Here is a 24,566-nt window from a genome sequence, read left to right on the forward strand (position 1 = left end):
GTAGGGGGTGTCCTGAGGACGCTGTCCGTATTGTTCTCTGTCAAGTTGAATGTGTCCTAAGAACACTCGCGGTGTCCTGAAATGTTCGCAAATAAACAAGATGGTGGTGTTCTGAAGAAGCTTCTAAGAACACTCCCGGTGTCCTGGAATGTTCGTAGGGGGTGTCCTGAGGACGCTGTCCATATTGTTCTCTGTCAAGTTGAATGTGTCCTAAGAACACTCGCGGTGTCCTGAAATGTTCGCAAATAAACAAGATGGTGGTGTTCTGAAGACGCTTCTAAGAACACTCGCGGTGTCCGGGGAGTGTTCGTAGGGGGTGTCCTAAGGACGCTGTCCGTATTGTTCTCTGTCAAGTTGAATGTGTTCTAAGAACACTCGCGGTGTCCTGAAATGTTCGCAAATAAACAAGATGGTGGTGTTCTGAAGACGCTTCTAAGAACACTCGCGGTGTCCGGGGAGTGTTCGTAGGGGGTGTCCTGAGGACGCTGTCCGTATTGTTCTCTGTCAAGTTGAATGTGTCCTAAGAACACTCGCGGTGTCCTGAAATGTTCGCAAATAAACAAGATGGTGGTGTTCTGAAGACGCTTCTAAGAACACTCCCGGTGTCCTGGAATGTTCGTAGGGGGTGTCCTGAGGACGCTGTCCGTATTGTTCTCTGTCAAGTTGAATGTGTTCTAAGAACACCCGTGGTGTCCTGAAATGTTCGCAAATAAACAAGATGGGGTGTTCTGAAGACGCTTCTAAGAACACTCGCGGTGTCCGGGGAGTGTTCGTAGGGGGTGTCCTGAGGACGCTGTCCGTATTGTTCTCTGTCAAGTTAAATGTGTCCTAAGAACACTCGCGGTGTCCTGAAATGTTCGCAAATAAACAAGATGGTGGTGTTCTGAAGAAGCTTCTAAGAACACTCCCGGTGTCCTGGAATGTTCGTAGGGGGTGTCCTGAGGACGCTGTCCGTATTGTTCTCTGTCAAGTTGAATGTGTCCTAAGAACACTCACGGTGTCCTGAAATGTTCGCAAATAAACAAGATGGTGGTGTTCTGAAGACGCTTCTAAGAACACTCGCGATGTCCGGGGAGTGTTCGTAGGGGGTGTCCTAAGGACGCTGTCCGTATTGTTCTCTGTCAAGTTGAATGTGTTCTAAGAACACCCGCGGTGTCCTGAAATGTTCGCAAATAAACACAATGGGGGTGTTCTGAAGACGTTTTTGAGAACACTCCCGGTGTCCTGGAATGTTCATAGGGGGTGTCCTTAGGACGCTGTCCGTATTGTTCGTTGTTAAGTTGAAAGTGTTCTAAGAACTATCGCGTTGTCCTGAAATGTTCGTACGCAGTGTCCTGAAAACGGTGTCCGTATTGTTCACTGGCAAGTTCAAAGTGTTCTAAGAACACTCACATTGTTCGCGGACATTAAAAGTTTCCCATAGATCATAGTTGAAATGTTTGACTCTATGGATGTGATATGCTGCGGTGGTTGCTGCCAGGGCATAGAGTCTTGGGTGCATGGCCATTTGGCCATGCATCCAAGACTCTATGCCCTGGCAACAACCACCGCAGCATATCACATTCATATTTGCTTATAACTTTGGGTGAAAAACAAATGTATAAGGAACAGAGGTATTAGATACTATGGATGTGATATGCTGCTATGGTTGTCCTTATTATTGTATACTTACTGTTTGGTGTAGTAATGGGAGTCCATGTTTTTCTTCTTCATTTCTGTGATAAAAGAAAATAGCATGTTAGTATTAGTATTTTGTAATGACTTATTACACTGTATAAGCAATATACTTTTATTTTTTTTCGACCCTCATATTTAGTAGAGTACAAATCAGAGTACTGTGCAATTTGCTCAGTTTCTGTATTTGTTGCTAAAATCATTGGGTCTGTGGGAGAAAAAAAAATCCATGTTGGATTAAAAAAAAAACCTTTTTCTGTTATGCTACAGTTTATTTGTTTGTTTGTTTTCAGTGTTCACTTGTTGTTTCTGGCTAATGCTTTATACTTTGCTTTGTTGTATTTTTTTTGGAGCAGTAACAGATTCTTCATTTGTTTTGATATTATAAAATTTTGGAGCAGTTAGATACCAATTGGCGTATTCTAACTGTCTATTTTTTTAATATATTTTAGTGGTTTTGATTTATCTATTTGGATATTGTTAAATTTTGGGACAGTTAGATACCAATTGGTGTATTCTAACTGTGTATTTTTTGGCCTAATTTAGTGGTATTCATTTATCTGATTAGTTGTTGTAGAATCTTTGAGATGTTAGATAGCTTTTGGAGTATTCTAACAGTTTATATTATTTTAACACAAATTTATAATTTTGGGACAGTTAGATACCAATTGGCGTATTCTAACTGTGTATTTTTTGGTCTAATTTAGTGGTATTCATTTATCTGATTAGTTGTTGTAGAATCTTTGAGCAGTTAGATAGCTTTTGGAGTATTCTAACAGTTTATATTTTTTTAACACACATTTACTTAAAGGTTTAAATACAGTTTATTTATCAAATTTTGGTTTTAAGAACATCAAATAAGCGTTTGTAAGATTTGCTGGTAATCTCTGCTTTAGAGTAATGGTACTATCATTACATTCAAACCATCCACATTTCTTTTTTATATATGCAGTGTAGTGCCCTGAATTGGTTGTGGCTCCTGCGTGGTAGATTATACCTATTGTTGTGAAGGTTTTCTTACCAAGTGATATTTGACCAGGTGTGAATCCAGTCAGCTTGCAGTTGTTTTTGGTACCATCTGCATTGTAACGTAGAAGCATTAGTATTACGTATTTACTATGTGTTTGTATTACTAACGTGGAGCGATTATCTGAATTGCAGGTAGAGCATAATCTACCATGGTTTGCATTTTGTACAAGTTGCTGAAATGGAATGGATTCACAATTTGGTATTGATATATATATGAAGCGTTCATTGGGGATTTCTTCTTGTGTGACATTGTTGCAGAGAGTGCATGTATGTTTCCACATGTATGAAATCTGAAAGATTTCATTTATAGGTATGTTTTTGTTTTCCAGTACTTGTAGTAAGTACATTAGAAATTCTTGTGGATCTTCCTGTGAGTTTATAGTGAATTTCACCATTCCAGCACAGTAGTCCAATTGTCGTCTTATTCCAAAAACACTATATGTGTTGTCATGATTGTTTGCTGCATTTCTATGAAGTACTAACATTTGCAAACACAATGGGTCTGTACTGTGTAAGTAAATGTTGTCAACAATTGGTGGTAATTGAAATAGAATATTCATTGCTACATTTGCATAGCAACTTACACCAACTATATTTGAGAATTTAAATGGTCCAGGTAGTTCTGTATCTAACTGTTTTTTTCGGAGTTTGTCTTCCCTCTTTAAAGAAGTACTTGGTTTACTTTCTCTAATTGATTCTTTTTTGTTTGTGGTACTTGATGAAGTATTAGTTTCTTTTACTCTCTTTGGAGGATTTGCAGTGACGTCCTGTTGCATTTCTGTTTGATTTAGTTTTCTTTTACAACATTTTAGTTTTTGTGGAACAGAATATGTGTTTAGATGGGGAGTGTATAGTGAGCGAAGTCTATTATATTCTAAAATGCAAGGAATATCAGACTGTGTTACAATATCTATCATTGCTTTGTCTATGGTAAGACCTTGTGATTTATGAATCGTGACTGCGTATGCAAGAGTTAGAGAAAATTGTTCTCTGCGTACATACATATCTTTGAAGAGAAGGAATCTAGCTGTTGAGCGTCCTATCCGTTTTACTTCTGAAAGTTTGTCAAAGAGTATATTGACAAACTGAATTTTTTTGTCACGTGGGTATGTTTGAAAGCCAACAACTGTATCCAGTGCTCCATTAACTAGTCCTTGGTCCACTTCAAGGTTACGTTTAAGCATTACTCTGCAATTTAAGGATAATTTTAACATCTTTTCTAAGCCTGCTGTGTTTGAGATTGATTTTTCTAAATTATTTAGTCTTGTTGTGGCTTGGTCACACATGGGTAGTGTCATACCATGTACATCTAGTTTGTCTGTGGCGCTAATTTCCATTATTGGTTGCATTTCTTTACTTAACATTATTTCATTGAATTTGAGACAGCTTGCAAGAGTTTGCATTAAGGCCATACAATTGACATTTTTGTGGGCTAATTGTTCCATAACATCTGTAGCACATGCATTATCGCCATAAAGTGCATTAATGTGCCGGGTTTTCAATGTTGCTTCTGCTTCTTTAGAAAGTATACCAACTCTCAAACTTTTTAAAATGTTGGCATAAGTTAGATCTGCAGATTGGCGCATGTTTTCTGTTAATTCTCTGTATTGGAAATGTTGCCAAAGGTTGACATTTCCAATGCTGCCAACAGTTTTACTGCAGAGTTTGTGCCCTAATGTTTTAAAAATAGGTTCACCTTTTACTGGTGTTAATTGAAGCAGATCTCCAAAAACAATAATGTGTTTTCCTGCAAAGAGCTCTTCATAGTCTGTTTTGAGTACTTCTTGTAATCTGAGGTGAATCAAAGCTAACATCAGGTTGGAGACCATGCTCACTTCATCTATTAGTAGCATTTTCATTTGTTTCAATACTCTGCGTAATTCCATTGCAGCTTCTGCAGAAAGTTTGTAATAGTCTAATTTGTTCTGGTGTTCTCATGTAACACCACCTATGTTGTAGGCAGCTAAACCTGTGGGGGCAGTGACAACAGCTGACAGTTTGTTGTTTGTCAATTGTTGAAGGAACTTACTAATGATTTTGATTAGGAATGTTTTGCCAGAACCAGCTTCACCACTGACGTACAGTAGTATAGGTTTATAATTATGGCAGGAACATTCTTTATTTTCATGTTTTATACCATGTGCAATTTGTTTTGTTACTTCTTGAAAAATGCTACTTTGCTCATTGTTTAGTTTTGATTGTAGAATAGTTAAGTCTTCCTTATCTTCATACTGACACATGCTGTTTTCTACTTCTATCATAGCTAATTCTGCCTCATTTGTTATTAGTGGTTCTCCCAGTGGTTCTTGGCTTCCTGTTACAGAAAGTTGACTACTGTCAGGAGTATCCTTATCTAGTTGGGCTTGGAGTTCTTCTTCATGTTGCTGTTCATTGTGCAACATTGTTTTGTACTGTGTAAAGTTTGCATCAGTTATAGTGCTTTCATTTGCTTTGAAAGCATCCTCATATGAGTCATAGTTATCTAGTAATTGTTCTTCTTTTCTCCATGGTTTGAAGAGTTGTAGCAGGGACATGTAATATACTTGTTTATGTTGAGGAGTCTTCAAGGACAATTTGATATGATTAATTAAATTTGGTTTAGTGAGTTTAACTAAGCTGCCTTCACAGTCTGTCACTCTATATTTACCTTTTTTTTCATCAGGTTTCATATTATTTTTGTATGTGTAGTTTTGGGCTATTTGGTATAGACACATGTTTTCCAAAGTATTACTTCTGGTTGGGTAGTATGTGTCCAATAAATTGTTTTTTAAAATGTCTTGGCTGTTGGGATCATGTTTGGCTATTGTTTCTATATCTTCATATGATTTTAGAACTCTTTTTCTAGATTTAGCTGGACCAAGACTTAGCCATACTATATTTTCAGATTTACCATACAATGAAGTACCAGTTAAACGATCAGCTGCTTCATAAGATCCACATTCTCTATGGGTGAGCATTTTTATGCCCAAGCTGTATAATTTCTGAGATACTGTTTTATCTGATGACAGGTCATTCCAGAGGTCTTGGAGCTCTGTCTTTTCTGCTTTAGTTAAGTATGCTGTGACATATCGTGCAACTGCAGTAGAATTGTCTGCAATGTACTGCACATCTATGTTTGCATTCCATAAGTGGGCAATGATTGCATTATAATCATTGATATATTTTTCTTCTTCTTTTCTTTTTATGTAATATGTATTTTTAGGTGACTTACCTTTAACACTATGTCTAACTGAAGACATGAGGTTGTTTATTTGACCTGTATTTGTAACTGGTCTAGGGAAACCAAATCGGCATTTGGTGTAGTATTTGCCTTTGTTTTTGTATTTGCGACGACAATATTTTCCACATTTGTGTCTTTGAAATTGTAAAATTTGTGCACGAAGATCACTATTTGTGGTTTCTGATGGAATTTCACAAGTGACATACTTTTCAATAAACTGTAAAACAGAGGCATCACTGTCTTGACCAAATTTAGGAGCATCTTTAATCCATAAAAGCATGTGGATATGTGGTGCTCTTCTGGCTTGGTATTCTTTTCTCCAAAAGAAGTGTTGCATTTCTCCAAGGGGAGGAACAGTTTTATTACAAATAAAATGTAGCATAGCAATGAAGCGATGGTGAAAATATCTTGAAACATTAACAGGATCCAAAGAACAAAGTTCTCCAGGTGTTAGAATATCTATGTTTGTTTTGTTTTTATTTGATATGCGTAGGAAATCATGTAAATCTTCCCATGCATATTCTGCACAACTTAATGTAACAAACCAAGTGGGTGGGCCAAGGTTTCTGATCATACAACGTACATCTGCATGACGTCGAAACCAGTACTCTTTAGTACCACGCATATTTGCTAATAGATTTGTAATATTTGATTGTAAAACCTCATCCTTTTGTTGCACTTTCTCTAATAATTGTGTAGCTGTCATATTTTGAAAGTGTGATCCTGATTTTAATATGTGTGCAACTCCGTAACATAAAGTTGCTAGTTCACTTTCAAAGAGTAAGTGGAATATGTATTCCACATTTTGTCTTAATCTGGAATCTTCAGAATACATCTGTAATGAGCGGTATTCTGAAGCTGATATTTGAATAGGTCTATCATCATACCTTCCTCCTTTACCAGTAGGAAAGAGTAGAGGAAAAGCACGTGCTTCTATACTTTTTTCTCATATACTGATTGGCGATCCTTTTGTTTGACGCATTTGGTAAGTTTCCAGTACATCTTGTATGGTGTCATTACAGTGCAAAGGATGAATTGTATAATGGTATAAAGTATTTGATATTGTAGCAGGATCTAGTAGCTCAAATTGACCAGCTTCTTGTGTTTCTTGAATTATTTCAGTTGTATCTTTCAAGTTCTCTTCAATTTTAATTTCTTTGTAATATTCATTATTCTCTTTAAAATATTGGAAGGCTTGTCTAACTTTATATAAATCTACCAGCTGTTGCCATATTTTTTTGTCTTTTGTAGGTACTCCATTTACTAATATAATTAAAGATTGCTGCATTGGACGTTGCACTCCTAAAGTATGCACATTTTCTTTTAGATTTAATGGTAAATAAACTACTTTTCCACAAATGCCTTTTACCAATTCAGAGGGAGGTAATTTTGCTGTTTTTGGTTGAAGGCGTATTATTGCTTGAAATGGGTGTACTGTTTGAATTATGATGCTCTCATATAAATTAAGTTGTTGTAGAGGTTTTGGTACTGGGTATAATTCCAAATTATTTGTGATAGAACGTGAAGGAGTTTGGTTGTTGTCAAGTTTTGGCTCAGTTATTTCATATTTGTTTTCTGCCTCAAGGTAGAGAGCTAATTCAAACCATTTAGAATCTTCATTGTCTTCTATTTTGTATGATAGGTCCACAGTTTTTGGGTTACTTTTATAATAAATTCTACGGCAACATACACATACATGGTTTGGTAATTCAGCTGATGTACTTTTAAATTTTAGTATTTCTTTTTTGTATGTGTTTAGCAAAAGGTTGCCATGTGTAGAATTGTTGCTTAATTGATTTAAAGCTATTTCATTCTGTAAATGGCTTTCACTTCCAAAATATTTTTTCTGGATATAGTGAATTTCTTCAAGTAGGTCTTTTGCTGTACCATGTAGAAGGATGTTATTTAACTTTGCTAGTGCTAAAGCAGGACTTTTAGCATAGTACAGTTTATAGACTAGATTTCTTATAGTTGAATGATGTGTTGATATCCTTTTGATATCATGGAAAGTGGTTTTACAAGTAGGTCCTGTAATGCAGGCCAATGAATGTCCTTGTAGTCCTGTGTACTTGCGCACTGGACAGGTATCTATATTTTGCAGTAATTTAATTTTGATTTTGTCTTTGCTTTTTACATATTTATTGAGGAATTGGCGTAAAGATTTGAAACATTGTTTGGGAATGTTACACATTGACGTGCATGGCCATTTGTACACTAGACGTTCTGATTCAGTTGAATGGAGGGGTAATTCTAAGTTTTCAGGGCATATTTTTGTAAGGAGTACTTCTTGTTCCATTATGGTATTATTCACTTTTTCATAACCTCGACCACTGCTATTTATGGCAATTGTATTTGTTTGCTTTTGTTTGTACGCTTCTTCATTAAAATATGGTTCTGTGCTCGTAGTGTGATTCCATTCACCTCCGCAGATACTTAAGAAGTTCTTTCTGTTGACATTTCGCTTATTGAGAAGTCTTTTTTGTAATTTAGTTGTTAGTTTTGTTAGTGGTTTCATTTTGTTTAACAGTAAAATAAATACATTTCTTTTGAGAAGAATTGCACTGTCCATCAATGCTTCTAAGATTAATTTCCTACGATAGGTTTTAAGCTTTGAACCTGATTTCTCTCCTGTTTTTATAAGATTTTGAAGGACTTTGTGACGGTATATTTTGGCTAAAATACTTTTCTTGGTATGCTTACTTTGCACTATATTAAAATTTGAAGAAGTAGTTTTATCTGTACTGATAGCTGATTTTCTGTTAATTGTTTTTTGTTTGTTTTACATTTCGATAGAGGAAGCGAAGTTGTTGTACTTGAAACTTCTTGTGTTTCACTAAATGATTGTATTAGCTGTTTTGTTTCAACTTTTTTTACAAATTCTGCTAGAGATGGATGCTTATGTTGGACACCTTTATTTTCATTTGCTCTACTTTTGCGTTGCTTTCTACGGAATTGACTTTTGGTAGGCATTCTTTAGGGTCTGTTGAAAAAAATAAAGAAGGTATGGGTTGGGGTGTTCTGGAATGTATGTGTGCTGTGTGCATGATTGTTTGAGTAAGATGATAAAGATGTATGTAATGGTGTGTGATTGTGCATTGGGAACAAAAACTAGTAGGGATAGGTATTCTTGAATTCATGTGTTACTAAACTGGAGTTCAGATGACAAAAAAAAAGTAAGCTAGTGGTGTGGAAAAGTACAAATAGTAAATCTAATGTATACAATTAAAACAGTTGTTTGTTCTATAATATGAAAATTGTAGTGGTTCAGTTGGGTAATTTGTATGTCCAAAAATAGAAATTTGTGGGCCATTCTGGCTGTAAATCGCTGTTTAAGACATGGACATTTTTGGACAAAATGGTACAAAATCTCTGTTTTTAGAAACCAAAATAGCTCGTATTAATGTTATAGTATATTTCATTAATAATACAAATATTATGGTGAAATTTTACTTACTTTTTTTTTAAATTAACAGGTAACTTCTTAGTTTTTCTTTCTTCTTCGAATTCGGCTGCTTCTTTTCAGGAAACTGGTCTTCACTGCAATTGTAAAAGCTTCAAATTAGTAACTTTGTTTGTATATAGCACTGTTTTTAATTTAGATATTGATTTTTTTAATTGAAATCCTCAGTGCCTTCTGTAAAACCATTAAACTATTTTATTTACATAAGATACATTGCATCAGTTCAGTACATATGATATGTTCTTAATGAACAAATTGTATTGAATGACTAACTGTAGCAAAAAAAAATATCTTTACTATGTCTTGTGAAATTTATAATATATTAGTGAATACCACTATTTCTGTAAAACGATAGTCTCAAAAGCACTCCGAAGTCGCTCCCCCCTGCAGAGTACTGTGTCACAGTACATACATAAAACTGTGACCCTCGAAAGGTAAGGGTCATCAGCATTCTGTATGGCCTGTGAGGCAGCTTGAGAAAGACGCTGTCCCACAGAGGTGGTCCTTGTGGTGACAGGATCAGAAACAGAGGATGAAGTAGAGGAAATCAACCTGCTACGTTCTTCGCAAGGTACAACCCTGCGAATAGCCCCAGAGTGAAATGACCTCAGGTGTTGCTTCATAGTAGTGGTCCCAAAGCTGTACTTACCGTGCTTCCCGCGACTGAGTATCATTTTGCACTCATTGCAGGTAACACGGTTCGCACGAGCCTTAGGACCATTCCGATGAATGGTAAATAACCGCCACACCCAAGACTCACGCCTAGTGCGGGTAGTAGGGATTTCCTCTACCTCATTCTCATCATCCTCTTCTTCCTCCTCCGCATTCTCACTCCTGTTCCCCTCTTCAGGCCCTTGGGGAGGTGGTGGTGGTGGAGGGGGTGGGGGTGGTGCTGAAGCAGGTGCAGCACCAAGTGGCAGTTCAGCAGCCAAGGATGCCATCTCGATGATGGTGTAGTCTGCAGGTGGCAGCAAAAATCAATGTGTTCTGAAGAATAGCCAGAAACACAATGGGAATAAGCTCTTGGGCGTGGTCTTTTATAGGGGTGCTTGTGCGCGGTCCGCGGACATGCGCACTGTCCGCGGACAGATCGAACACAAAAAAAGGATCGGAAAGTTTCAAAAGGTATATAGAAACTCAAGATTGCTATGTGGGACTTGTGCCATGGTGAGATTTTATTGAAAAATATTATGGATTAACTGAAAATGTACTTTTAAATTGTTCGGGGACACGAACAGTGTCCGCATTTCAGGACACACGATGAGCGTGGGCGCGGTCATATGATCCGTTTGCGAACTAGTCCGCGAAGGAAGCGCCTGTCCGCAGGACACCAAGTGCACGGAGATTGGTTAGCGCATGCGCATTGATGTCCTACGGACACTGTTCGGGTTCTGAAGTAATTAAAAGTGCGTCACACGTGAAACGAACATTTCAGGACACCGCGTGTGTTCTTAGAACAGTTTAAACTTGGAAGAGAACAGTAAGGACAGATATAGTGTTCTTCAGGACACGTGTAATTTAGTTTATGTACGAACATTTCAGGACACCAATTGTGTTCTTAGAACAGTTTCAATTGGGTAGCGAACACTGCGAACAGGTATAGTGTTCTTCAGGACACCTCCATTTTCGTTTACGTACGAACATTTCAGGACACCAATAGCGTTCTTAGAACAGTTTGAACTTGCTAGCGAACAGTACCGGAAAGGTATAGTGTTCTTTAGGACACTTTAATTTTTGTTTGTTTACAAACAATTCAGGACACCGCGTGTGTTCTTAGTACAATTTCATTTTGCTAGCAAACACTACGAACAGTTGTACTGTTGTTCAGGACACATCATTTTCATTTATTTACGAACATTTCAGGACACCAATTGTGTTCTTAGGACAGTTTTAAGTTGATAGCGAACATTACGGACAGATATAGTGTTCTTTAGAACACTTTAATTTTTGTTTCTTTACGAACATTTCAGGACACCACGTGTGTTCTTAGAACAGTTTCAACTTGCTAGCGAACAGTACGAACAGGTGTGGTGCTCTTCAGGACACCTCCATTTTCGTTTATGTACGAACATTTCAGAACACTCGCACTGTCCGCGGACACTTTTATTGTTTTAAAAAAAAAAAAACGGAAACTATTCACAATACAATATAAAAATGAAACTTTATTTAACATATATTAATAATTTATGACAGAGAAGGTGAGGCAGAAACAGAAACAAAAACAGGAGAATTTGGGGTTTCAACATGATTGGTATTAGGTGAAGAAGGGATGGAAATCTCATCAAAACGTTTTGGATTATGGAGAGGGTTTGGGGATAATTGACTGGGATATGGTGAGGAGGGACAAGTACATGTGGGGCAATGGTACGAGGTTTTTGGTTTGAAATGATTTTCTACAAAAGTTTTTAAATTATTAAAGTTAGCCAACAATACATCCATTTTTTCTTCTATATTGTGAAGACTGTTATCCATAACATGGGTTTTCTGAAGTTTTTTCTATTCTGGTATGCTCTGTACAAAAAAATAATATATATGTTAAATGTATATAAAAAAATAATAAATAAATGGTTTATATTATAAAGTGTTTACCATTAGTTTCACTATCTTGTGACATTTCTTCATGTGGGAAATTGTCCTCTAGCCACTCCAGAGTACTAGACATTTCTGTGAGAAAAAAAAAAAAAGATAATATATTTTTTAATCTAATACAGAAAGTTTATAAATATATGAGTACAATGAAGTACACTTACTATTTCTGGTAATATAAGTCCTATGTATTCAGTGGGTCTGGTCTTGTTCTCAGTTCTGTTGTGTCTGTGAGGTAATTATGTTGGAAGCCAATTTATCTTCTTGTGGTATATTCCAATTCAGAACATATTGGCCCTCATTACGACCCTGGCGGAAATCGAAAAACGATGGCGGAAATGCAACACCGCCATCGAATACCGCTTGGTGCGATTATGACCCGTCACCGTAAAGTACGATGCCATCAGCGACACCGTAGTGAACGCCAACGCAAACTGCACCAAGTACGCGCACGCGCGCCATGCAAAAGTGTAATTACCACCATGGCGCAACGGTACGCGAATGCTGACCCTAGCGGACATTCACTTAACGCCATCAAGCATGGCGGAAAGTACCATTCCGCCATGGTGAGAATTACGGCATCGCGAACCAACCGTAAATGGCCCTACTGAGTGCCTGTACACCACTCCCTGCCCACATTGCACAACACCTCGTAGGTGCAATGAAGTTACACAATGCAACCAGTGAAATGCACAAGTCACCCATGCATGCCAACGAACAAATGAATGTAGGGGCTCCAAGTGCCTTGTGAGTGGCCATCCATATTTGGCATGGCACCATTGCCGTACTGATGCAGCACACGCACGTGAAGGTTCAAGTACAGCAATATGAACTGAAACATGAGACAAAACAACAACAGGCCCCCATCGCTTGACACCAGTGTAAGGCAACATTCAAAGCAGTATCCTGAGGGAGACTGCACCAGCCCTGTACTCATGCCAGTAAACAAACCAACCATCAGCATAAGCATGTACCACACAAGTTGGCAGAGTGACTGAGCAGCCAGGCTCATCTCAAGAGGGGCCAATGGGAGCTGCAGGGCACAGATGGCACGAATACAGAAGCTATTCCAATGGACATGACCTCAGTCTCCCTCCAAGAAACGCACGCAAACACAGGCACCTGTGACCAGCCATTTTCTGATAATCACATCATTCCACCAATCCACCTGGCTGACCGGCATCTGTTACACAAAAGCTAATCCCCCGCCCCTGAGCATGACATCATTAAAACAGTCATAATGGCAGGCCCCATCCCTGACCTTACTGGGCTTCGTAGGCAAACGCGGCCAGTACAGTACCACGCAACTATACTCAGAAGCCGGAACCCAATGCAGATCTCCTCACAATACACCGCTCCACAAATAGGAATATGCTACATTACTTGCAAAGAATAACGCTACACGGTTGAAATCAGAATCAAATTTTAATGCACATCAAATTCACCAAGCCCATACAGCTATTAGGTCATAAACTCCAATATATTTTTCATTACTGCTGCATCCGCAATAAATGACCAGCTTCTTCTTGTGTGACGCCCTGTTCCTTCATGGTACACAGGGGCTACATTCACGTTCAAAAAGGCAACATGGAAGCGCCGAGAACCGCAGGGCCGTCCCATTAGGTAGGCACTAGTCCAGCTGAAAGGCTGATATGTAGCTCCTAGCCACTAGTACTGCGTAAGGGCATGTGGCCCATTGGCGATTGTCCCATAAGATCGTAATGGTGCTCCACTGATTAACTCGAAGCAGCAGGTGTCGGGAGTAAAAGCCATCTGCAGTAGTGGCATACAGATGGCAGCGGCAAAAGGGGAGGAGATACCTGTCACCCAAATGAAATGAAAAAGAATAGCATGGGCATCAGAACTTCATTTGTATTACTCACTTCAATGATCACACTAAATCCACAGCCATATGCATGCTAGCCCACTCAAAAGGATTATTTCCACCCAAAAATCACTTGCGAATCATAACTATATAAATCGAGGTGAAAACACTATTACAAACGAGTGTTTGTGTGCATGCGTCTGTTAAGACAGAATCCATTAGATGGGATTCGTAACGTGCATAGACACAAGTGTTTGAAGGCGCGTCAAGACAGGGAGGGTTCAACAAGGGCAGATAGACGATGGTCCCACTATGGCAGCTCTGCATCACATAGCGCAGGGGAAGGGGATAGATCCCGAAAAGCCATGTACACGGCAAACTCTCAATTAAATCATCTGTCCATGCATCCATACATCATTCCCTCATCCCGGTATGAAAACGCCTGATTATTTACTCACATCACATTTGAAACTTCCATTGAGTCTGTGCGTAAATCCACTGTGCTCCAGCCCGGAATCCTAGTGTTGTGAAGTAACATGTATTTGGGAACGTCCTGCCTTATCGTCCACTACGCTATTGCGCATCCCATACTATTCATATCAATCATTGCATTCTCGCCATGGCCCCTGTCCCAAGGACATTAAACAATAGAACGTTATATTTGCAGTCAGACCTGTGGGCGTCTCCTCGCCGCTAGCTGAAAACCGAAAGCACTGTCCTTCGAATTCCTCATTTGCAACATCACGTCGATAAGGCATCTGTGACCGCTTGAAATCACAAATTCATCCATGTAGTGCGGCAGTGTGTGAAAATGGCAACTGGCTTCACTCACAAATGGGACGCCCCGCCCGTCGGTGAACCTCGGTACAGTGCTCGCCCAAAGGGGATTGCAGCTGGCACAGGTGGAATGAATCACCACAGGTGGAGGCTATACAGCCTGAAAACACATAAATAGCACACCCAACCTCCTCCCACAACCACACCCACTCCAAAATGCTACCGGCAGGACTAGCGATGTTGGCCCTGGGGGACCTGATAGCACTGCAAGTACTACAACTTCAAGAAGAAGACGAACACCAACTACTACAACAACCGGCCGCACAGAGGAGACGCAGGAGGAGGAGGAGGGCAAGGCAGGGCCAGCAAGGGCCACCAGCACAGCCACTACCACCACGCAGGCAGCCCACAATCCCACGCCTCCGAGCTCATCCGTTCAACCTCACTGCTGAGCAGATCCACACCCTCTACCGTTTGGACGGGGACACCATAACCGCCATTGTGAACATGACACACGCTGACCTTGTCAGCATGATAGATAGCCCAACCGCCATCCCACCCCTACTGAAGGTGGTGTCTGTACTCCACTTCCTGGCCACAGGCACCTACCAGCACACAGTCGGACAGTTGCATGGCATTTCACAGCCACTGTTCTCACGGACACTATCGCAAGTGCTCGATGCCCTCCTGAAGCACGCAGACGACTACATCTCTGTACCACGCTCGGAGCATGACATTACTAACACAAAAGTTGGATTCCATGCACTGGCCGGCATACCGGGTTGCATTGGTGCCATCGACTGCACCCATGTGGAATTGGTTGTCCCACATGCCATGGAGGCCCAGTACCGCAACCGGAAACAATATCATTCTCTTAATGTACAGATGGTGTGTGACTCCAACAGGATCTTTACACATTGTTGTGCCCGATTTCCTGGATCAACCCATGATTCTATGGTCTTGAGGAACTCTACAATACCACGCTACATGGAGCGACACGCAGGGAACAGATCCTGGCTACTCGGTGAGTCTCATTTCATGCATGATAATGTGGGGTATGTGATGCGGAAATGACCTGGCAGGTAGGGGGGGGGGGATGCGTACGTAGCAATGTCATTCCACAAACATCCTTTATTGTCCACATACAGGTGATTGCGGGTATCCACTGAAGAGATGGCTCCTTACACCACTCCGGAACCCACAGAACCAGCATGAGGAGGACTACAACCATGCCCATTCACGTACCCGTGTAGTCATTGAACAGGCATTCGGCCTACTGAAGGCTCGTTTCCGCTGCCTCAGCAGGTCTGGTGGGGCACTCCTGTACCGCCATGAGAAGGTTGCAAAGATGGTCATGGCATGTGTCATGCTACACAACATGTGCGTACGTAGAAATGTGCCCATGCCCCCTGACGCAGAACTACAAGCACCTGAAGATGGTCATGATGAGGGTGGGGATGTGGCAGCACCTCAAGGAGTCCGCGAGGCACAGGAGGGCCGTGAAATTCGTCAGAATATCATAGATTCATGCTTCTAGCACTCACGCCTGGCGGCTGATACATGGACACGGGACTTGTGGCACTGTGTGTGTCTGGAACATGCACAATGTGGAATGTACGCCTATGAAGGCCTCGTACACAAAGATCAATGTCCACACATCTCATTGGGTGATTATGTAATGTTTATAGCATATGTGAAATTATATTACACACCCCATCGACCCGCCACCCAAGAAAGCCCAACACCCCCCCTCCACCCGCCTACCTCCCCCCCGAACACCAGTGTCCAAAGATGCTCATTGTCAGTGGGCAGACGCTATTGCAAGCCCCCTTTCCGGGTATCAGGGGCACCCCTGCCTGTGGAGCGCAGGTTCCTCCCAGATCTACGTTGGGGGCTGCCCTGGACGGAACTTGCAACGGATGATGTCTCTGCCTGCTCACGTCCATGCATGTCCCTAAGGGTTTGTGAGAGCTCAGTGAGCACACGGCGCACAGCGGCAAGTTCACCACATACGTCTTTGGACGTCGCATGCAGTTCCCCCCTCAGGCTCTTGGTGCTTCTCTCCATTTGTACCCTCAGGCTCTCGGTGCTTCTCTCCATTTGTACCCTTAGTGTCTCTGTACTTCTCTCCATTTGTGCCCTAAGTGTCTCAGTAGATGTTTCTATGACTGCCTTAGTACCCCCACATTCATCAGCATGCTCCTTGAGGAGCGTGGCCAGTTGCTGCTGTTGCACGATCACCTGGTCGAGGGACTGTTGCCTCTGCTGGGCCATGGCCATTTGCGGTGGTGTCACAGAGGGGCTGATGACCTCATGTTGCCTTGCCACAGGGCTTGTGGGGGATGGCCAGTCGTCGTCTTGTGGGTGCCCCTGCGTGGTATCCTCATGGTGTACGGGATGAAACAAACAGGGGGATTGAGACAGGTCATGGATGGGTCCTACATCGACAGCACCGTTTTCTGTGTCGGAGCATGCTGCCATTAATGCAGTGTCACCTATGGTGCTGCTGCCACCAGAAGCAGTGCCTTCTGTGGCATCCATTGGGGGGACCTGTGGTGCTGCTGTTGTGGGCATGCTGGCTGCTGGGGTGCCTGTTGAAGTCCCCTCCTGTGTGCTGCCACTTGATTTGTGCTGCTGCCGTGTCTTGATCCGTGCAGCTGAGGTGGAGGGTCTTTGGCCGTTGGTCTTGGCCCTCTTTGCAGGTGTGCTGGTAGGGGTGTCCTGGAGCTCGTCGTTTGAATCGGACCCTGTGGTGGAGTAAAGGAGGGCGAGCGTTATTTATGGGTCTGTGGAAATTGGAATGGCAATGTATCACATGCATTGGGGTGGTACCTGAGGGTGATTTGGGTCAGGGCCTTGGAGGTGGTTTCATTTTTGTGTGGATTGAGGATGCAGTTGTTTTGCAGCCTGCAGTTAGGGTGTGCATGCTGCACGTGTAGAGAGTATTTTTAGGATTTTTAATTATTTATGTATTTGATGTGACTTTTAAAGTGCGCTATCAGGCCAATGTATGTGGACGTTCTCCTGAATATGTGTTTCTGTTGCACTATGTGGACACATGGTACTTCACATGATTGGACATTGTGGATTTAGCATTGTTTTATTTGGCCCACCTACCTGATTCTTCGGATGTCTGCACTCCTTTCTCCATGCCTCCGACTCCCTCTATACTCTCCATTCCAATGGTGGAGGCACAGATTTCTTCCCAGGGGGTCAACTTGATGGGTGATTCCGATCCTCCCCCGGTAGCTGTGGCAATGTTACGGTTGGCAGATAGTATGCTCCGTACGCGTATCCGCAAGTCGTCCCATCGCTTTCTGCATTGCTGTGGGTTGCAGGGTGCGGTCCCCACCGCACTTACCCGCTGTGCCACCAGGGCCCATATGGCCTTCTTGTTCGCAAGTGCCGTCCTGGTCATTTGCGTCGAGAAGACGACGGCAGCATTCTCCTGGAGGGTCTCTGTGAGCACGGTGAGTTCCTCATGGGAGAAGTGGACCTGCCGCTTGCGGTCGCACGCTTTTTTGGCAACTTTTCCCATTTCGATTGTTTTAACTAGGGTGGCTAACGGGTTGGGATGTGTCTCAGGGTCGGATTTTTAATGGTTGTGTTGGGATTCTGATTTTATAGGTGTACGGCGTGCTGTTTCCCGTTCCGGCCCGATGTTTTTACTTCCGTTTCCGTATATTTACGGTCACCGTATTTTGCGATTACCGCTCATTACGGTGACCGCTATGATGGGTGGCGGAATTGCACCTAGGGAGCCGTACGACGGCGGTGAGGGGCGTTTTGGGGACATTTCCGCCATCGCGGACTTTGCACTTCCGCCATGGCGTAATGCTCGTGCCCGATGGGTCGGAATTAGCCGCACTTTCCTCCATCGTGCAATGGCAGAAACGCTATTTACGCTATGGCGGTCAGGTCAGTTACTTTCCGCCAGGGTCGTAATGAGGGCCATTGTATTTAAATGAATGGTTAGTTTGTTACATATATGGGTTACATTTCTTATGTATTACTATATATAATGTGTTTGTGTGCTGCTTTTTGAATTTGTTAAATGTTCCTATATTATGATATAACAATCAAACATACCCCACCACCCCCCCCCCCCCACAGTTTTTAGGTAGTGGTACTGTTCTCCGAACATGTCCGCGAACATTAAATAAGTTTGCGGACATCAAGTTCATAAGAAGAGACCTAGTCAGTTCCATATGACATGTATATAAAGTCAAAGTCATTATTGTTAAGTTGTTGCTTAGTTTACCATAACTGGCGAATTTCAAGGGTTTTTCAGTTTTACTTGGAACCATAACGTCCATTTAACAAAGTTTTTTCACTGAATTTCATAGGTTTTTAGTAGCGCAACTTAACCATAACGTCCCTTTAACAAAGTATTTTTCACTGAATATATATATATATATATATATATATATATATATATATATATATATATATATATATATATATATATACATATTTATTTTATACACTTCTAGTTAAACACATCTATCACAGTTCTTAAAGCAAGTAAAATTTGGTCAAAGAAATTATACACGACTCCCTAGTTAAATTGTAGACAAGTTTGAGCAAGAGTGAAAACTGAGCAAAACGGCACAGTGCAAACCAAACACAAATGGCACTCTAGCAATTTCTCACAAGGGAGGGAAAGCACAATTTATGCAGAAATATCTTCTAACACACCCTAGCAACACTTCCCATATATTTGTGAACCAGTTTAAGCAAGGCAGTGCATCAGTATAGAAAATACTTAAATGAAAACTGAGCAAAATGGCATTTCACATGGTTTAAAAGTGGGGAGGAAAGGGTGGTTATAAGAAGTAGGTGCACCAACACAGTTCTAGTTGAGAAGCAATCTAGAGAAGGCAGTTCTCACAAATTTAGCCAGAGTCAGTAGGCCTGTGATAGAGTCAGTGGTACAGGGCAAGGACCCAGGAGCAAAATGTTCTTGTAGCTGCAGTCAAGTCTTTGGTTAACGATTTTGAAAAGGTGGATGCAGAAGGTGAAAGACAATTTTAAGAGAGAGGGGTGGCCAACTCAACAGGTAGGTAAAGGATTTAAAACACCTTTAGCTCTACCACGCAGAAAGGGCGGCTTGGCAAAACAATGTACCTTTAAAATGAAGAAGTAGCTCCTGCAGTGGTGGTTGTTCCTGGTAGTTCCTGCAGTTCGGGGGATCCAGCAGAGGAAGAGAGGCTCTCGTCGTGGAGGAAGGTTCAAGTTACTGCACTACCCAGGGATGAAACCAGCTGCGGTGCTGCCCGACGAAGAAAAGGTACGCTTCTTTAAATCGCAGTCCGGGTGGACTGGTGCCTGGCTATCTGGCCTCTGAGTACAGGGTACTGGCGATTCAACCAAGGAAGGTCCGGGAAGGCGATGGCAAACTGGTTGGCCCCACCAGCTCAAGGGAAGAAGGCTCTTTCAGATGAAGACCTTCTCTTGTCGTGTGGAGAAAAGTGGTGAGACGCTGCAGCAGGGCTTCACCGGTTGTTCAGTCATTGCAGATGTCTTTGGCTTGTCTCCTCTTCGGCTTCTTAGTTCCAGTGGCAATGTCTTGCTCTTCCGGTCCTCAGGACCCTGCTTGTATGCAAAAAGATCCCCATTCATACAGCCTGGCTGTCACTCACTAAGTGGAGTGGTCAACTGGCAGGAGACCCGCCAGCCTATCAGGATAGAGTGTGACATGGGTTGCTGAGGCAACCCTGCCCAGGGGTCCTACTCCCTTTCCCACACAATGGACCCACCCCAGACTCAGTGGCGCCAAAAGGAGTGCTTCATGGCAGAAGCCCGCCAAAAAGACAAACAAAGGATCCCCGACCTGGGTTAGGAGTTTAGAGGAAGACACGAGAAAGAAGTTATATTAAAGTACTGGCAAATAAAACCTACTGTTGTAAAGTTATTATTAAAATACACCGGCGGTATGTTAGAGGCTGTCAGAAAAGGTGGTAGCCTTGAACAATGGGAAAATCCCATAGGAAAATATTTGCGGTCGAATATTTATGGTAGTAACCACTGCCACCAGCCAGAAACATTTGAGAGAGGCACTGTACAGTACCCTCTCGAAAATGAACATAAGGGAAAAACTATTAACCCTTTCCAGTACCTCCATTGTAAGATGGTTTATACTGGTTTAGTTCATAAAAAATTACTAGTAAAGTTAATTGGGGCGTTACATGCCCTGGGAGACAGTAGTCAGTCCCAGGGTATGGAGTCTATGTTTGGGGTTGCTACGACACCCCTGTGTCACTGCACAGAGAGTTCTATGTAATGTGAATAAAGATGGTTCTTATGGAGGTGAGAAAAACACCATAGACATTAAACACAAAAATAGCATAGAACACACATAGCAAAAAATGCCTAAGAGTGAGAAAAAGAGTCTCACTCTTAGCAGGGGAAAAAAACAAACCCTTCAAATCCAGCAAAGCTGCTGGTGGACTCTATAGGTAAGGGAAATTATCCATAGAATGAGAATTCTCCCTAACAGCTACTGTCTACAGCATGGAGTGCATCAAGCACATCTACTGTCAAGAAAATAACATACATCACAATAAACATCAATAAATTGACATTTCAATAATGTACTCACAAAAATTGATTGCAGACATGCCGTGGAGAAAACATCTATATTCCCCACTAGGGGTGTTAAGACGAGTAGTACAGCAGCAGACAGGCCACAGATATGATGAATGTCTAATGTCTGTCTGTAAATGGTTGTAACACCGAACCATCCTTGCAAGTCCATGGACAGGGGAAGCAGGAGTGCCATATGTCAGTCAGGACCCCAACTGAAAACACATACACGGGACAAGCTTGAATGGCCCAGCTGGAACAGACAGTGGATAGCAAAGCCACAAAGCACCACACCGTCACATGAATGCACAATAGACAAGCAATTTTAAACTATATTAACTAATTAAATTAACTATAAAAATCAAAAATGGCCACATACAACCCAGGGTGGGGGCACCTAGGAGGGGGGAGGTACAGGGTGCACCTCAACACCCACATGCGATGATGTTGAGATAAAAAAGAAAACTCCATGGGCTCAACGCCTGCATGGCCCAACCTGTGTGGGAGATAAGTCGTTGTCCTCCTCACCTTCTGACTCAAAAGGTGGATGTGACACAGTACCCTGACCATGCCTATGTGCAGCTTGCCCCTCGTCGGCAGCAAGTCTGCGGGACCGGTGAGCCTGGTTCTGTGCGGTGATGACAGGTAGGTCAGCATGCAGAATCTCGCATGATACGTGTGCTTCCTCTTGCAAGGTAACACGTGTAACACAGAGTTCTTCCTGTATGGCCTGGAATGACATCTGGAACACCTGCCGGCAAGCACGTAGCTCAGCCGAGATGATATTCTCAAGCTGTTCCAACCTCTCCTCTGTCAGCTGCCTCTGGGACATCAAGAGCACACCCAGAGTAGATCGGAGGGAATCATGGTCTACCCTCAGGGCCTCCATGTGTGCCTCTGCGTGAGCAGCAATTGCTTGATGCAGAGACACCATTTCAGCCCGGCATGCCCTGTCTGAGGCCGCCATGCCCAGCCTGAGCGAGCGGGCCATGGACTGTGCCTCCCACTGCCTAGCAGGGGGGAGCACGGATTGGGCCACATGTTCCATGCTCTGAGCAATATTATCAATTGCTGCCCCCTGTTGTTCGGAATTGGCAACCATGGCTTGCTCCCACTCAGTATACCCCGGTGGCGCACGGCCACCGCGTTGCTAGGCTTGACACCCACGGGGCCCAAGGAGCTGCAGTCCCAAGGAGCCATGGTCCTTGTTGGGTTGGCACTGCCTGTAGTTGCAGGACTACATTCCTCTGTTGACCTGATGCCCCAGGCACATCAGCAACTGGTGTGGAGTGTGACCGTGCATCCTGATCCACCACAGGCGGAGGTCCCACCACCATCTGGCCCCTCAGTGCAGGTGTCACGGACAGAGGATTGTCCACATCAGAATCACTAACCGTTGACGAATGTACATGACGCGCATCCAACTCAATATTGTCGTCAGAGTGATCATCCGGGCTAGACTCATTGCCAGCCCTAGACACGATGGTCTGGAGCACAAGTGGGTTCTCGTGGCCTACTACCCCACAACCCCGACTTGTGCCAGGTTGCTGGTGTGATAGCAACAATGTGTCTGGAACGACATCACCATCCTCTTCCTCCATTGCGTCAGCATCTGAAAAGTGGAAAAAACAAACACAAGTACACATGTCAGAAGCACATAACCCACACACACATAGGGCCTCATTACGACCCTGGCGGAAGACCATGGTGGTATTAGCACCATGGTCCATGCCGGTAAGTTACCGACTCCGCCATGGAGAAAGGGGGACATACCACCCCATTACAAGGTTGGCGGGGCGGTAATTCCCCCTTCCTCCATGGCCCTTCCCCATTCCGATTTTTGCCCCATACGGCTAAATGGGAATGGGGAAGGTGCTAAGTACGGTGCCGCCAATTGCAGCACCGTAATTAGCACCAAGGTCCCTTTGCGGGTCCCTACTTTAACAGCTGGTCTACACCAGCCGTTAAGGTCAGTTCCCGCAAAGGGAGCTCGTAATTAGGCGCTAATAGGTTAACAGCGCCGCAGCCTTTTACGGCGCCGTTAACCCACTAGCGCCTGGGTCGTAATGAGGCCCATAGACATCACATCGACAGCCAACACATGAAGCAGACATGTCACACACAAATGAGAATCTGGCATGCGTCCAGTGGCATTGATATGCAAACACATCCCAAAAGTAGAAATGGATGTGTCTAAATAGCAAAGCCTACACAAGTACAAAATGTAGTATATCACCTCCGTCACACAGCACCTCTGTCAGGCACATGTCACAGGCAGAAATGACAGATGGCAACAAAGAGATGGCACATACCATAAGCCTGTCTGAACTGCTAAATGCCCACACCTGCAAGTGAATCCAAACACACAATGACACATGTAATATGCATGTACACATGCATCACTAAACCATCATCACCAATATAGCTTCATGCATCTGCAGATCAGACCGTACCGGGCGTCATGCGCCATGTAGACATAGTGAATGTCCAGAGCAAAGCGAGGGCCTGCAACCAGGCATGAGGGACCATAACACCCAGTACAGTCCGAACGGCATGCCATGAAGCCTCCAGAACACCCCCCAAGCCCTGATTGAGCACATTGTGCTGTGAATGTGCCCTATTCCATTTTTCTGTGTATAAATTCATCACAGCCAGGCCCCACCCTATTAGCTAAGTGGGCCTGGGCGTACACATACTGCACAACAGTGCACCTTCAGGATTATGCCAGTTGAACATAATGGGCACAATGCTGAAATCTCACCAGCATGAACGTCAATCAAATACATATTAGTCAACCAAAAAGCTGTGGAAGACACATGTGCAAATTAACACTTTCACACACACATAAGCGAGTAGCCACAATCTTGCAGTACACAACATAGAAGCTGCTTGCATATGGTCATGTGAAAGTGTGCAAAACCACCCCTTTTCCTATACACCTGTACTGTGAAGCTGAACAGCATCCAATACAGCAAAGCAAGCAGCTACAACGCTGCTTGCTTTGATGTATCTGAAAGTTTACACATACACACGTGAAGGCAGATCCACAGTCATTACAACCCTATTGGCAGGCTACAATCAATCTGTGGCCTATGCTAACGGGTATACTAAACTTTACTAAACACCCGCTAGGGTGTTCCAATACTGAGTACATATGTCACAGGATGCACCTGTGCCCGTGGCATTCCTGAAAGTGAAGGTATGAAAATCTGACCATACATGCCAGGTCACTTTGACATTGCAGCAGTGAGTAGGCATGTAGAACGGTGTAACACGGCTCAGAAGTGGGTTGCTGCAGTGCAGAACATGTGTACGTTATCCACTATCTACATGAACAAGATGTCAATCAATAAACATGAAGGCAGTGTAAGGGCAAGATCAGGCATCACATGCAATGTGCATGCAATGGG

Source organism: Ambystoma mexicanum, chromosome 7p, assembly GCF_040938575.1.
Source record: "Ambystoma mexicanum isolate Mex_15411 chromosome 7p, UKY_AmexF1_1, whole genome shotgun sequence".
Classification (NCBI taxonomy): domain Eukaryota; kingdom Metazoa; phylum Chordata; class Amphibia; order Caudata; family Ambystomatidae; genus Ambystoma; species Ambystoma mexicanum.